The sequence below is a fragment of the Triticum aestivum genome, chromosome 3A (assembly GCF_018294505.1).
Source record: "Triticum aestivum cultivar Chinese Spring chromosome 3A, IWGSC CS RefSeq v2.1, whole genome shotgun sequence".
NCBI classification, from domain to species: domain Eukaryota; kingdom Viridiplantae; phylum Streptophyta; class Magnoliopsida; order Poales; family Poaceae; genus Triticum; species Triticum aestivum.
Window position 1 is genome coordinate 233,803,420 of NC_057800.1, and position 14,758 is coordinate 233,818,177.

Below are 14,758 nucleotides of genomic sequence, written 5' to 3' on the forward strand. Positions count from 1 at the left end.
GGAAGGTAGACTACACTAGGCAAGCCATAGTCAAGTATTCAATAGAGTGAAAGCACAATGACTAATAGCAGCAATGTAGTAAGGATCAGGTAGGAAGATATTGTGAAGCCACACAGAACACGCAGTCACTCAGTGAAGACAAAAGATAGTGCGAACATACAATGACTTCACAAGGAGTAACAATAAGTAAAGGGAAGGGAAGATGAAACCAGTGACTCGCTGAAGACAATGATTTGTTGGACCAGTTCCAGTTGCTGTGACAACTGTACGTCTGGTTAGGGTGGCTAGGTATTTAAACCTTAGGACACACAGTCCCGGACACCCAGTCCTGAACACGCAGCTCAGGACACCCAGTCCTCACCGTATTCCCCTTGAGCTAAGGTCACACAGACCTCGCCCAATCACTCTGGTAAGTCTTCAAGGTAGACTCCCAAACCTTCACAGACTTCGTTCACCGGCAATCCACAATGTCTCTTGGATGCTCAGAACGCGACGCCTAACCGGCTGGAGGATGCACAGTCCTCAAGTGTAATAAGTCTTCAGATCACACAGACAAGAAGACTTAAGTGATGCCTAATTCTCTTTGGCTCTGGGTGGTTAGGGCTTTATCCTCGCAAGGAATTCTCTCTCAAAGGCTTCGAGGTGGGTTGCTCTCAAACGACAAAAGCCGTACTCTGAATCTGAGCAGCCAACCGTTTATGGTTGTAGGGGGTGGGCTATTTATAGCCACTTGGCAACCCGACCTGATTTGTCCGAAATGACCCTGGGTCACTAAGGAACTGACACGTGTTCCAACGGTCAGATTTCAAACTCACACGGCAACTTTACTTGGGCTTCAAGCAAAGCTGACTTGCCCGACTCTGGACAAGATTCGCTCTCAAAGTCTTCACTCGAAGACATAGGTTTTGTTTAAGCATCACTTCAGTCATTCTGACTGGTTCTCTTGGACCCCACTTAACAGTACGGTGGTTCCTATGACTCAACACAGAAGAAAGAGAACTACGAAAGATCTAAGTCTTCGAGCTCCATAGGCTTCATGTGGTGTCTTCTCTTGTCATAGTCTTCAATGTGAATATCTTCATATACCACCTTTGACTTCAATGTCTTCATACATTTTTAGGGGTCATCTCTGGTAGGAAAACCGAATCAATGAGGGACTTCTACCTGTGTTATCCTGCAATTCTCACAAACACATTAGTCCCTCAACTAGGTTTGTCGTCAATACTCCAAAACCAACTAGGGGTGGCACTAGATGCACTTACAATCTCCCCCTTTTTGGTGATTGATGACAAACTAGTTGAAGTTTTCAACGGGGAATATAATCTGTGAAATTGTAAAGGATAAGGAATTGTCTTCATAAGTTGCAAGGGCTCCCCCTGAAGATGTGCATATAAGTAATTTGCTTTTGGAATGCAAATGCACATGGCAGGTTGTACTTGTGGAGATCCACTTCAACTTATGATGACAATCCACTATGCATGTGAAAGTATATGAAGATAATGACATGCATAATGGAAAATGGACGTCTGCAGAATGATCTAACTGCAGAATTTATCGTCGCACATGCGGAATTTATCATCGCAACACAAGGTGGCAAATAAGTAGCAGACGACCATCGAGTTTAAGTGTTACAACTCAAAGAACCAAATGTAGCAAAACGAGAGTTGTAAGCACGAAGCAAAATATAAAGCACCCGCCCATATGGACCCGCTTGAAGACTATCAACCTCATATGCTTCTCCCCCTTTTGTCAGTAAGGACCAAAAAGGTTTGAAGACATAGAGCATCTACTCGTTCCCATGAGGAGTAGGTGAAGCAGCAGGGTCGTTGGTTGTGTTTGGCGGTGCTGAAGAGCTTGGAGCAGAGTCGAAGCGTGCTGAAGGAGGTGGCGGTGAAGTAGCATCGTCTTCATCCTCGATTACTCTGGCATTCATAGTTGCAGCAGAGGAAGAGAACTCAGAGTCTTCAAGGGATGGAGTTCGTCGCAGCACTGCCCTTCGAGGAGGTGTGGAGTCAAACTTGAATCGCTCAGTGAAGCCATCCTCTTGAAGATCATCTTCAGAACACATCAGTGTTAGCCCTTTCCATGTGCGGCGAGAGGTTTCATGGGCAACAAAAGCATTCTTGGTGGCAAGATTGCGAATGCGATTAACATCCACCAAGAGGCTTTGCATCTGACGCTTCAGCCAGTCATGATGCCTATCCTGTTTCTGATGAAGAGCCACAAGAAGCTCTCGGTCGTTGAGAACACGAGTGCGCTTCTTGGGTCGTGGAGCAGTTGTACTGTCAGTGGCTTCAGTGAGAGCAGGATGCGGTGCACGTGTAGTGCCAGCCAAAGGATACACACGAGTTACGGCTTCAACGCCTTCAACGTTCTGAGTGAAACTTTGATGCTCTGCATTCTGAAGACTGAGAGGTTCCTTGGCAGGCTCAGGATAGATGGCTTCAATAGACATATCCACATCAGGCAAAAAGATCCGATGGTTGCGGGCCGAGGGCTGATATGAGATAGCGGAGTGAAGTTTGATCAGCCGCATCACCCAAGGGGCGTAGAACTTCAAACCAAACAGATCAGAGCCAGATGCAGCAAGTTGGCGAATGAAGAAATCCTGTGTATTGAAGCATTTTCCATGAAGAATGTAGAAGACCAAAGTCTTCATTGCACCTTCCAGCTTGGCATGGGGAGAATGTCCTTTGATTGGCCAGAGAGTTCGCCTTATGATGTGATAAATGGTTCTTGGCAGATACTCAAGGTCTTCAACGAAGAACTCCGTGGGATAAGCAGCATCTTGGGGCAATGGCTTCATCATACTGAGCATCTGACTCATATTAGGTTCAGTCTTCTGAAAGATGCTCTCAATAGCTTCACTATGAAGCTGACAGCCATGCTCGTAGAGATCGCCAGGAGTGGGCAAACCAGTGAGCTCAATGATGTCAAAGGCTTTGGCTTCGTGATGAACGTTTCCTGTCATCCACTCCAGGACCCAAGTCTTCGGATCTCTGCTATACCCGCGGATGTGAAGTGTGGCATAGAATTGGAGCAGCAACTCTTCATTCCAATGCTCTTGGTCAGTGACGAACGGCAGCAGTCCAACCTCTTTGAAGCAATCCAGAGCTTCTTCCAGACAGGGCAGACCAGCTATTGCTTCAATGTCAAGGCGCTTGTGTGGGAAGATGCGACCTTGGTTGTAAAGAACGCATGAGTAATAGCTTCGCTGCGGATAACTCCAGAACCGATCAGATGATATTCTTTCCCTGGAGTAGGGGTTCCTGGAGCTGTTGAAGAATGTGTTGTCTGCTCTGAAGCCATTGATATTGAAGGAGCCAGGTGCTGATGCAGGACCTGGGAATCTTGGCAATCTTGGGATTGGCTTCTGTACCTGAGGCCTATGCTCAACATCATAGTCGAATTGGGGACCGGCAGCAGACGCAGGAACAGAAGCAGCGGGATCAGTGGCTTCGCTGACTTCTGGTGCTTTTGTTGGTGAGGGCTCCACATTTGCTTCAGCCATGACAGCATCAGTGGCTTCAGTGGTGTTGGTGGTGGCAGCCGCAAGATTTTCAACCTCCATTTGACGAGCTGGAGGGTCACTTACGATCACGTTCTCCTCGAGAACTGCTTCTTGATGGGACAGGGGAGTAGCAGCTTGTGGTACTTCTTCTTCATCGGCTGATGCAGCCGGAATGTCTTCAGCAGTTTTAGCTTCAGACGCAGAGACTTGAGGCCTTGGACCTTTGCGAAGCCTGCGCAATGCGGGCGACGCCTGTGGAGTTTGTGTTGGCTGGGCCTCAGAGTCTTCTTCCTCTTGTGGGCGATCCGCCCACGAAGCATCCTGTGCTATTGGTGTCAGTGGATGACCAATGCTGATGAGTTCACTGTGCGTGAGGACAAGCGATGATACCTGTTGGTGCTCTAGCTGAGGAAGGGCTGCATCATCTTCAATATGGTCATGGTGACCAATGTCCTCAGCAGCGAGGGGATCAGCTGCTGGAAAGTCTTCAGCTTCATGAGCCTCTGTGAAAGCAGGCTCATGGATAGTCAGTTGACGTTCTTGTGGATCAGCGTCGGGGTGAACCATGGAAATGGGTTCAACAATCAAGGGCTCTGTGGGAGCAGCCCGTTCCTTCTTGGTCATTCTTTTCTTCTTGGCGGGGGCAGTAGCAGAGGCTTCAGGATGTTTTCTCTTCCTTGCTTCAGCCTCAGCAGTCCTGGTCTTCTTCAGTTCTGAAGCGGTTGACCTGGCCTTTGGCTTCGGGCCAGTCATGCTAGTTGGGAAGACAAGGGGATCTGCCTCCTGCCTTGGTGCTTCAGGTTCAGCCATAGCGGGCTTCTTCTGCTTCTTGGCAGCCATCCTGGGGTCGATGCCAGGACGCCCAAGGGCCTTGCGCTTCTCAGCCTCATTGTAGGCTTGCACACACCTATCAGCCAGGACCTTCATGCGCTCACGAGAACCCTGAGCTTCTGCACGTTTCTTTAGAAAGGCTTCCTTGAGCTCGTGCAGCATAATCTTGAAATTCTTCACGTCTTGCACGCTGAGCTTGGCCATATGCTTCTTGAACTGAGATTTCTCAAAGTCAATCTTCTGCTTCAGTTCGACAATGCGCTGGGCGATAGCTAACTCTGAAGCAATGGCGCCATGGAAGGCGACACTGAGGCCAATGGGTAGTTGGAGATCGTCGAAGCTGATGTTTGGCGTGTCAAACCATTCATCAATGAAGTTGTGAATGACTGTTACATCAAAGAGAGGCAGATCATTGAAGATTTCTGCTTCTTCTTTGCTCTTGATGAGTTGCTCAAGAGCGTCATCTGCAAGATCTTCATCACTTGACAGATCAATGGCATCATTGCGCAGAATGGCAGCAGCTGTTAGCTCTTGGCCGGTGTGTGGCAGAGGCATCTTGACCTTCTGGGGCTTGGAGATGCGTGATAAATCTTCGGACTGCACACTGTCTTCAGGAGGTGCAGTTGCCAGTGGCTTCGCCCGTGAGATTTTTGGTGAAGGGGCAGGCTTTGAAGCTTTAGGCTTCTTCAACTTCTTTGGCTTCGGCGCTGCAGGCGCTTCATCTGATTCAGCGTCAGCTGCAGGCTCATTCACTGCAGTCCCTTGAACCAAGATATGGGTGATGAGGCCTTCAAGGTTGTAGAAAGGACCGACGACATTGGGTTCTGCATCTCGTGTGCCATCAGCCCTTGGAGCTGAGGGACCAGGGTTGAAGTCTAGTCCCAATGTCTTCTTGTTTTGCTTCACTGAGTTCTGGGCAAACTGGAAGTTGCGCTTGAACAGAATGTCGTCACGACACCATAGTAGTGACGATGGGTGTGCATCAGCAGGCTGTGGCCCACGGACCATGCAGGGATAGAAGCCTTGTTCAATGGCTTCATCTCTGGACCTGGGTTGAAGATTCTTGTATAGGATGTCTCCCCACGGTCTCTTGATGGCATTTTTCTCAGCATATTCCTGGGTTACAAATCGGTATTTGAACCATTGTTCTGCCCAATATCTTCGAATCCATTGGATTCGGGTCTTGCGCTGATTGTAATCCTCTTCAGGATCTGTCTTGTACAGTTCTGAGAGGTCATCTGGCAGATCTCTAGATGTTTCTCCACGACGCTTTCTGCCACCCTTCCTTGCTGATTTCTCTGAAGCCATGAACTTTAAACTGAAAGGCTTCAACACGTTCAAAGGCTTCAAAGATTTTCGCTTGCTGGACAAACAGGAACTTGCTTCGGGAGAATTTATATGATGCTGTAAGAATTCTGCAAATGAATGCAGACTATGAGAACCAAGGGATTCTCCCACGGACATGTACCTGTGACAGCATTAAGGTGCGAGGGAAGGGGAAGAGGTCATATGCATTCTCAGAAGATTTTGAATATAAATCAGTTTAGAAGACATTGACCTCATCGTGCGAAGACATTCACTCATAGATAAGGAGTTGGTTCCAGATTTGTACGAATCCAGAGATCAGTACAAGTGAGGAATCTAACTACTTTGTGAAGCATAAGTGAATATACTAGGCATGTTATGAGATGCAGTATGAGAGAGATCTAACTTGTGTGAATAGAAACTGCTTGTGGTAGAAAGTGACAAAGCCATAGGATCAACGGTGCCGTAAAAAGGAAGTTTTATTTACCACACTAAGAACTGCTAGACGGAGTGGAAGATGAGGCCGAGCAGTTCGATCTTCCGTGCCCTAACTTGGCGACGGAGGACACCTACGGCGACGGCGGAGAGGACGATGTCCGCGGTCGGCGTGAAGACGGCGTCGGAGAGGTTGCGGCAGCGAAGCGCTTCGTCGCCGGCGTCGTCGAGGGCTAGCGGTGGCGCTAGGGTTCGTGCGAGAGTGGAAGAAGAGATAATGACCGCCGTGAAGTGTGTATTTATAGGTACAGGGGCGGCACTGCGTTATTACACAGGTGCCCCTGGCGATTCGCATCTGAGGAACACGTGGCCATCATGCAGAATTTTGGGGTTTGTTCCACGTCCCACGCACGCCTGGATTGTCGGGTGGTCGTTCCTACTTCTCCGGGTTTCATGTGGAGGAATGAGCATTGAAAGTGGACTTAAGGTTTGTCTTTGTATCTTCTGCTGACAAGGACGCAGAGAAGACATTCGACAGTTTCAATAGAATGCATATGATTTGGAGAGATAGAGTTTGAGATAGATAGCATAGAGAGGTTAGGGTCCGATCACATTCACTTAGTTCAAAAGATTCAACAAGAAGACATAGCTATAAGTGAATGCTGTAGAGGACAGAACACTAGTATATATATATATAATCAACATAGTGAAGATAATCATGAAGACATGTTGAGATTGAAGCCAAACCAAATGTGAAGACATAGCAAGGTAACGCCATGAGTGAAACACTTCAAAATAGAACATTTGGTGGTGGCGTTACCCACCGTATAGGAAGTATTAGACCCAGGCACGGCGCACAATTATCGTGGCGCTCCGAAGTCAAATTCCACATTAATGTATTCACACTTAGAATGTATGTCTTCATTGATTGAAGACATACTTTACTTCATGTGTTGCACATCTAGGTCATCAATATGCATAAGGGTTAGGATGTGTGCCTGATCACAGGACATTTGAGGATTCCAGGATATTTAGCTCACACCGTAACTTGCAAAATCTCTTCTCATCCAAGGGCTTGGTGAAGATATCTGCCAATTGCTCTTCAGTGTTGACGTGTATGATATCAATATCTTCCTTCACAACATGATCTCTGAGAAAGTGATGACGAATTTCAATGTGCTTTGTCTTTGAGTGCTGAACTGGGTTGTTGGCAATCTTGATGGCGCGTTCGTTGTTGCAGTAGAGTGGCACTTGCTTCAGATGAATGCCATAGCCCTTGAGCGTTTGCTTCATCCACAGAAGCTGAGCGCAGCAAGATCCAGTAGCAATGTATTCAGATTCAGCAGTGGAGAGAGATACACAGTTCTGCTTCTTTGAAGACCAACATACAAGTGATCGTCCCAGAAAGTGACATGTGCCTGATGTAGACTTGCGATCAACTTTGTCACCAGCATAATCAGCATCCGAGAATCCAACCAGATCAAACTCTGAGCCCTTTGGATACCATAATCCTAGAGTTGGGGTGTGAGCCAAATATAGAAGAATTTGCTTCACAGCTAAGTGATGCGACTCCTTTGGTGCCGCTTGGAATCGAGCACACATGCAAACACTAAGCATAATATCTGGCCTAGATGCACATAGATAAAGTAAAGAACCAATCACGGAGCGGTATACCTTTTGATCGAACTCTTTACCATTGTCGTCAGGACCCAGATGATGCTTGGCTGGCATTGGCGTCGTGAAGCCTTTGAAGTCTTGCATACCGAACTTCTTCAAGCAATCTTTGATATACTTCTCTTGAGATATGAAGATGCCGTTGCGTTGCTGTCGTATTTGAAGACCGAGAAAGAACTTCAGCTCTCCCATCATAGACATTTGATATTACTCTTGCATCATATATCCAAACTCTTCACTGTACTTCTGATTGGTGCAGCCGAAGATAATGTCATCCACATATATTTGGCTCACAAACAGTTCACCATCATATGTCTTCGTGAAGAGAGTGGGGTCGAGAGAACCAGGTATGAAGCCTTTGCTCTTCAGGAAGTATTTGAGTGTGTCATACCAGGCCCGAGGGGCTTGTTTGAGGCCATACAGTGCCTTGTTGAGCTTGTATACCATGTCAGGATGTTTGGATCTTCAAAGCCAGGAGGTTGTGCAACATACACTTCTTCTTCAATCTTGCCATTGAGGAAGGCGCTCTTCACATCCATTTGATAAAGAAGTATGTTGTGATGATTTGCATAGGCCAGCAGTATGCGTATGGCTTCAAGTCTAGCCACAGGAGCAAATGTTTCATCGAAGTCAATGCCTGCCACTTGAGTATATCCTTGAGCAACGAGACGAGATTTGTTTCTGACAACTTGACCATGCTCATCTTGCTTGTTGCGGTATATCCATTTGGTGCCTATTATGTTGTGCTTCCGAGGATCGGGACGCTTGACCAGTTCACATACATTATTCAGCTCAAACTGTTGAAGCTCGCCTTGCATAGCTTGAATCCATTCAGGTTCCATGAAGGCTTCTTCAACTTTCTTGGGTTCTGTTATTAATACGAATGCGAAGTGCCCACAGAAATTTGCTAGCTAAGTTGCCCTTGAACGAGTGAGTGGACCGGGTGCATTGATGCTATCAATTATTCTTTCAATCTGCACTTCATTGGCAACGCGAGGATGTACAGGGCGAAGATTTTGCTCTTGCTGATCATTGTCGTTGTTAGAAGGAATGTCTTCAGGCTGAGCATTGTCTTCATGTTGATCAGGTGCTGAGATGATAAGTTCTTCTTCAGGATGAGCTTCAGAAGGTATAATTTCTCCAGTTCCCATTAGCTTGATTGATTCACTGGATGGAACTTCATCTAGCACATTTGGCAGTTGCTCTCTTTGTGAACCGTTGGTCTCATCGAACCGCACATCCACTGTTTCAACCACTTTGTAATGAAAGAGATTGAAGACTCTGTAGGAGTGCGAATCCTTTCCATATCCAAGCATAAAATCCTCATGTGCTTTTGGCGCAAACTTTGAGGTGTGATGTGGGTCCTTGATCCAGCACCTGGCGCCAAATACTCTGAAGTAACTGACATTTGGCTTCTTGCCAGTAAGGAGCTCATAAGATGTCTTGTTCAGAAGCTTGTGAAGATAAACACGATTGATTGTATGGCATGCAGTATCAATGGCTTTAGGCCAGAATTTTCTTGGAGTCTTATATTCATCTAGCATTGTTCTGGTCATCTCAATGAGTGTTCTGTTCTTGCGTTCGACGACCCCATTCTGCTGTGGCGTGTTGTAACACCCTGATGCGACTATAGCTCCCACGTGTCGAGGCACGACTTAGAGACATAATCGCATTGAAGGCATATGTCGCAAGTTAGGCAATCTTCACAACATCCCATGTAATATAAATAACAAAGGGGAGATAACATAGTTGGCTTACACTCGCCACGTCAATCAAGTACATAAATAACATTACATCATCCAAACACTCATGGCCCGACTACGGCGCCAAAATAAAATATAACCCAACATGCGACACGGTCCCGTTCACCCCCAATTGGGCACCACTACTGATCATCAGGAAAGGAAACATAGTAGCGTTGAGAGTCCTCGTCGAACTCCCACTTGAGCTCAAACGCGTCTCCTGGAGCGGAATCATCAGGCCCTGCATCTGGTGTAATAGTAATCTGTGAGCCACAGGGGCTCAGCAATCTCGCACCCTCGCGATCAAGACTATTTAAGATTATAGGTAAGGCAAGGTAAACATGTGGAGCTGCAGCAAGCGACTAGCAAATATGGTGGCTAACTTATTCACAAAAGAGAGCAAGAAGAGGAGGCAAAGCGCGAGCGAGAAACTAGAGAACCACCTGCACAAACATTACTCCAACACCGTGTCCGCTTCCCGGACTCCGCCGAGAAGAGGCCATCACGGTAACACACTCAGTTGATTCATTTTAATTAAGTTAAGGTTCAAGTTATCTACAACCGGACATTAACAAATTCCCATCTGCCCATAACCGCGGGCACGGCTTTCGGAAGTTCAAATCCCTGCAGGGGAGTCCCAACTTAGCCCATGACAAGCTCTCACGGTCAACGAAGGAATAGACCTCCTCCCAAGATGTTCCGATCAGACTCGGTATCTCGGTTCTTCAAGACACTTCGACAGGTTAAAACAAATCCAGCAACACCGCCCGAATGTGCCAACAAATCCTGATAGGAGCTGCACATATCACTTTCTCAGGGCACACTCAGATGAACACTACGTACAACTAAAACCAACCCTCAAGTTGCCCCGAGGTGGCGCTGCAAGTGGCTCTATTTGGACCAACACTCAGAGGAGCACTGGCCCGGGGGGGTTTAAATAAGATGACCCTCGGGCTCCGGAAACCCAAGGGAAAAAGAGGCTAGGTGTCGAATGGTAAAACCAAGGTTGGTCATTGCTGGAAAAGCTTTAATCAAGGCGAACTATCAAGGGGTTCCCATTATAACCCAACCGCGTAAGGAACGCAAAATCCGGAAACATAACACCGATATGACGGAAACTAGGGCGGCAAGAGTGGAACAAAACACTAGGCGAGAGGCCGAGCCTTCCACCCTTTACCAAGTATATAGATGCATTAAGATAACAAGATAATATAATGATATCCCAACAAGTAAATAAATGTTCCAACAAGGAACGGCCTCCAATCTTTACCTGCAACTAGCAATGCTATAAGAGGGGCTGAGCACAGCGGTAACATAGCCAATCAACGGTTTGCTAGGACATGGTGGGTTAGAGGTTTGACATGGCAATTTGAGAGGCTTGAAAGCAAGTGGTAGGCATCGTAGCATTGGCATAGCAAAAGAGCGAGCAATCTAGCATAGCAAAGATAGTAGTGATTTCGAGGGTATGATCATCTTGCCTACACAGTTGTCAGAGTTGACTAGATCCTCGAAACCAAACTCAACGGGCTCCTCATTAGCGAACTCGTCTCCCGGCTCTACCCAAACAAGACAAACAAGCAACAAGGACACAAATCAACCACGTGCAAGGAACAAACAAGATGATGCAATGATGATATGCTATGAGGGATGCGATGCGGGATGCAAAATGCAAGATATGACAGGAAATGCAAGAACCTGGCCTCAACTTGGAAATCCAAGTGTGCCACTCGAAAGATGAGATGAAATCACTTGAAAACGATATAAAGAACGCCGGAATCGGAGTTACGGTTTGGAAATGGCAAGCGATTCAAATATGACACCGGTCTGCGATTTACAGCAAGTAGCCATCTAAATGCAACGAAATGAACATGCTACAGCACCCAAACATGACAACAAAATACATGGCAGGGATGCATACAAGATGCTTAACAAAAGTCTAGCACTGATCTACGGCCAATTCATCCATAACAGGTTCAAACAAGCATGGCAAAAATGCATATGGCAATCAGATCTCAGACTTAGTGAAATTAACACTTGTCTGGAATTTCAGATCAGGTAGCACTCTTCGGAGCAACAAAACTACATGCTACAGGACCTAAACATGGCAAAGTAAAGCATGTCATGGAGATACTCCAAGAGCTTAATAAAAGTCCCTTAGTGACCTTGAGACAAAAGGGATCATAAAATACAATTGCAAGCATGTGAACATGGCAAAAACATAATCAGATCACAGACTTAGTGAAAACTGGAGCATGCTGAAAACAAATATCAAGTAGGCATGTTTACGAGCTCGATGCACTCACTATGGGGCAAGTCATGATAAGCTAAGAATACACCCATTAAGAACACACAAAATTCAAGCTAGACATGGCAAGAACAATAGCATAGCATGCATGGATCAACTACAACATCATCGGCAAAATTGCAAACAAGTTGACAATCTGCCCAGATTCACAAAATAGCAAAAGTAGAGCTCGATTGACTCAAGCTAGGGTGCTCCATAATTGCAAACAAAGACATGGATGGATAGAGCACTACAATATTAAAAAAACATCCTTACTGATCATCCTGAAAAGAGGCACGGATCATTAGGAAACAACATGTACAAATGGCATCATGAGATAAACAGATCAAGGACTTAGTGGAATTGCTAAGTCCCTAAAAACAGAATTACCAAGTGTCTCACTTGGCAAGCTCGTGCTAGTCACCACACACATCACAAAAAATACATGTGTTGCACCTCTGGAAAGATGACAAAACCCTTAACAAAACATATGTAGAACTCAGGGGCATATCATGCACACATTAATCATGGCAAAAATGACAAAAAGCTAAATAGAGTAGCAGATCTGACAATTATCTCAAGTAGCCCTCTTCTAACAGCATTTCGGGCATCAAGATGAACTCAAAAGAAAATGATGCAATGGAATGAAATGATGCACTCTCTGAGATGAACATTTTGATATGCTATATGCATGAATTGGAGCTACGGATGCAAAGTTACGAGGCCATGAACATGAGCACTTGAACTGCAGACTTAGGAAAAATTCGGGGTCAACCCTAGGGTTACTGTTCACCCCGATCCAGATCTAGCGCACACGCACTGTAGCAGCTCGGGGTCGCCAGGGTGGACCGCGGCGCGGCGCCGGAGCGGAGAGCCGGCGAGGAGGAGGATGGTGCAGGGCGGCGCGGGGACTGTGCCGGCGAGCACGGGCGGCGGCTGGCTCGCGCCAGCGAGGTGGTGGCTGCACCGGCGATGGAGAAGGGTGGCGAGGCGCGCGGCGGAGCGGCGTACTCCGGCCACCGGACCGGGGCGGCGCGGCGGAGGAGCAGGCGCCTCCTCGGGCGCTCGGGCAGCGAGGCGATGGGCCCGCGGGGGCCGGCTGCGGGCCTCCCGGGCCGGAGCGGTGGGCGGCGGCGCAGGGGCCACGTGGCAGTCCCTGAGTGGTGGCAGCAATGTGTCCGGCGGCCGGCGGATGTGTCCGGCCGCGCGGAGAGGAGCGGGGCTAGGGTTAGGGGTGGAATGACCCAAAAAAATTTGGGGGAGATGCTATTTTATAGGTAGAGGGAGCTAGGAGAGTCCAAATGAGGTGCGGTTTTCGGCCACGCGATCGTGATCGAACGCTCTAGATGATGGAGCAGGTTTTGGTGGGTTTTGGGCCAAATTGGAGGGGTGTTGGGCTGCAACACACACGAGGCCTTCTCGGTCCCTCGGTTAACCGTTGGAGTATCAAACGAAGTCCAAATGATACGAAACTTGACAGACGGTCTACCGGTAGTAAACCAAGGCCACTTGGCAAGTCTCGGTCCAATCCGTAAATGTTTAATCCCCACACACGAAAGAAAGGTAGAAATGACCACTGGAGGAGAACGAAGCGCCGGAATGCAAAACGGACAACGGGGAAAAAGCTCGAATGCATGAGACGAACACGTATGCAAATGCAATGCACATGATGACATGATATGAGATGCATGACAACAACAACACACGAAGACAAAAACCCGAACCCGAGAAAATAAAATAACTTAACGCCGGAAACGACAAGAGTTGGAGTACAAATTGGGAAAGTTACATCCGGGGTGTTACACGTGTACGGGGCTGAGAATTCATGTGTGATGCCCAAGGTATCAAGATATGTATCAAGGCCAGTGTTCTTGAATTCAGAGCCATTGTCACTTCTGATATGCTTTATCTTGGCGCCATAGTTGTTCATTGCTCGATTGGCGAAGCGTCTGAAGACATCCTGCATTTCAGTCTTGTAAAGGATTATATGCACCCAAGTATATCTAGAATAATCATCAACAATGACAAAGCCATAGAGACAAGCAGTAGTAGTAAGAGTTGAGTAATGAGTGGGACCGAAAAGATCCATGTGAAGCAGTTCGAAGGGTCGAGTAGTGGTCATGATTGTCTTCGAGGGATGTTTGGCCCTCGTCATCTTTCCTCCCTCACAGGCACCGCATAAGTGATCTTTCTTGAACTTGACGCCATCGATGCCTATGACATGCTTCTTCTTTGCCAGGGTGTGGAGGTTCCTCATGCCAGCATGCCCAAGCCTCCGATGCCAGAGCCAGCATTCTGAAGCTTTTGCTAGAAGACATACGGCAAGCTGTGGTCCTGCTGAGAAATCTACCACGTACAAATCATCTTTTCGATACCCTTCAAATACTAGAGACTTGTCAGATTCCATTAGAACAAGGCAACGATATTTTCCAAATATTACGATCATGTTTAAATCGCAAAGCATTGAGACAGACATTAAGTTGAAGCCAAGGGATTCAACAAGCATGACTTTATCCATGTGTTGATCCCTTGAGATTGCAACTCTACCTAGACCCAATACCTTACTTTTACTAGTGTCAGCAAATGTGATGTGGCTCTTGTCGGATGGACGTAAGGTTGAGTCCATAAGAAGGATTCTTTTGCCAGTCATGTGATTTGTACACCCACTATCAATAATCCATTCTGAAGACGCTGGTGTCGTACCCTACAGTGCAGTTAGGGGGATAGGCTTCACGAAGAGCATTGTGAAGCAAAAACATTTGACGAACCAGTGGGTTATGAAAGCTTAGATCCAGATTAGGACTAATAGGGAGAGTAGCAAGCGATTCAGGAACGAAGTACATAGTAAGACCATTCGGGCATTTGATCTTGCACCCTACAAGATGTTTAAGGTCCCCAACAATAGCGTCAGACGATTTTGGTTTTCTGTTGGAGACCTTTCCCTGCAAAAGAGAGTTAAGCTTTCTTAGCCACCCA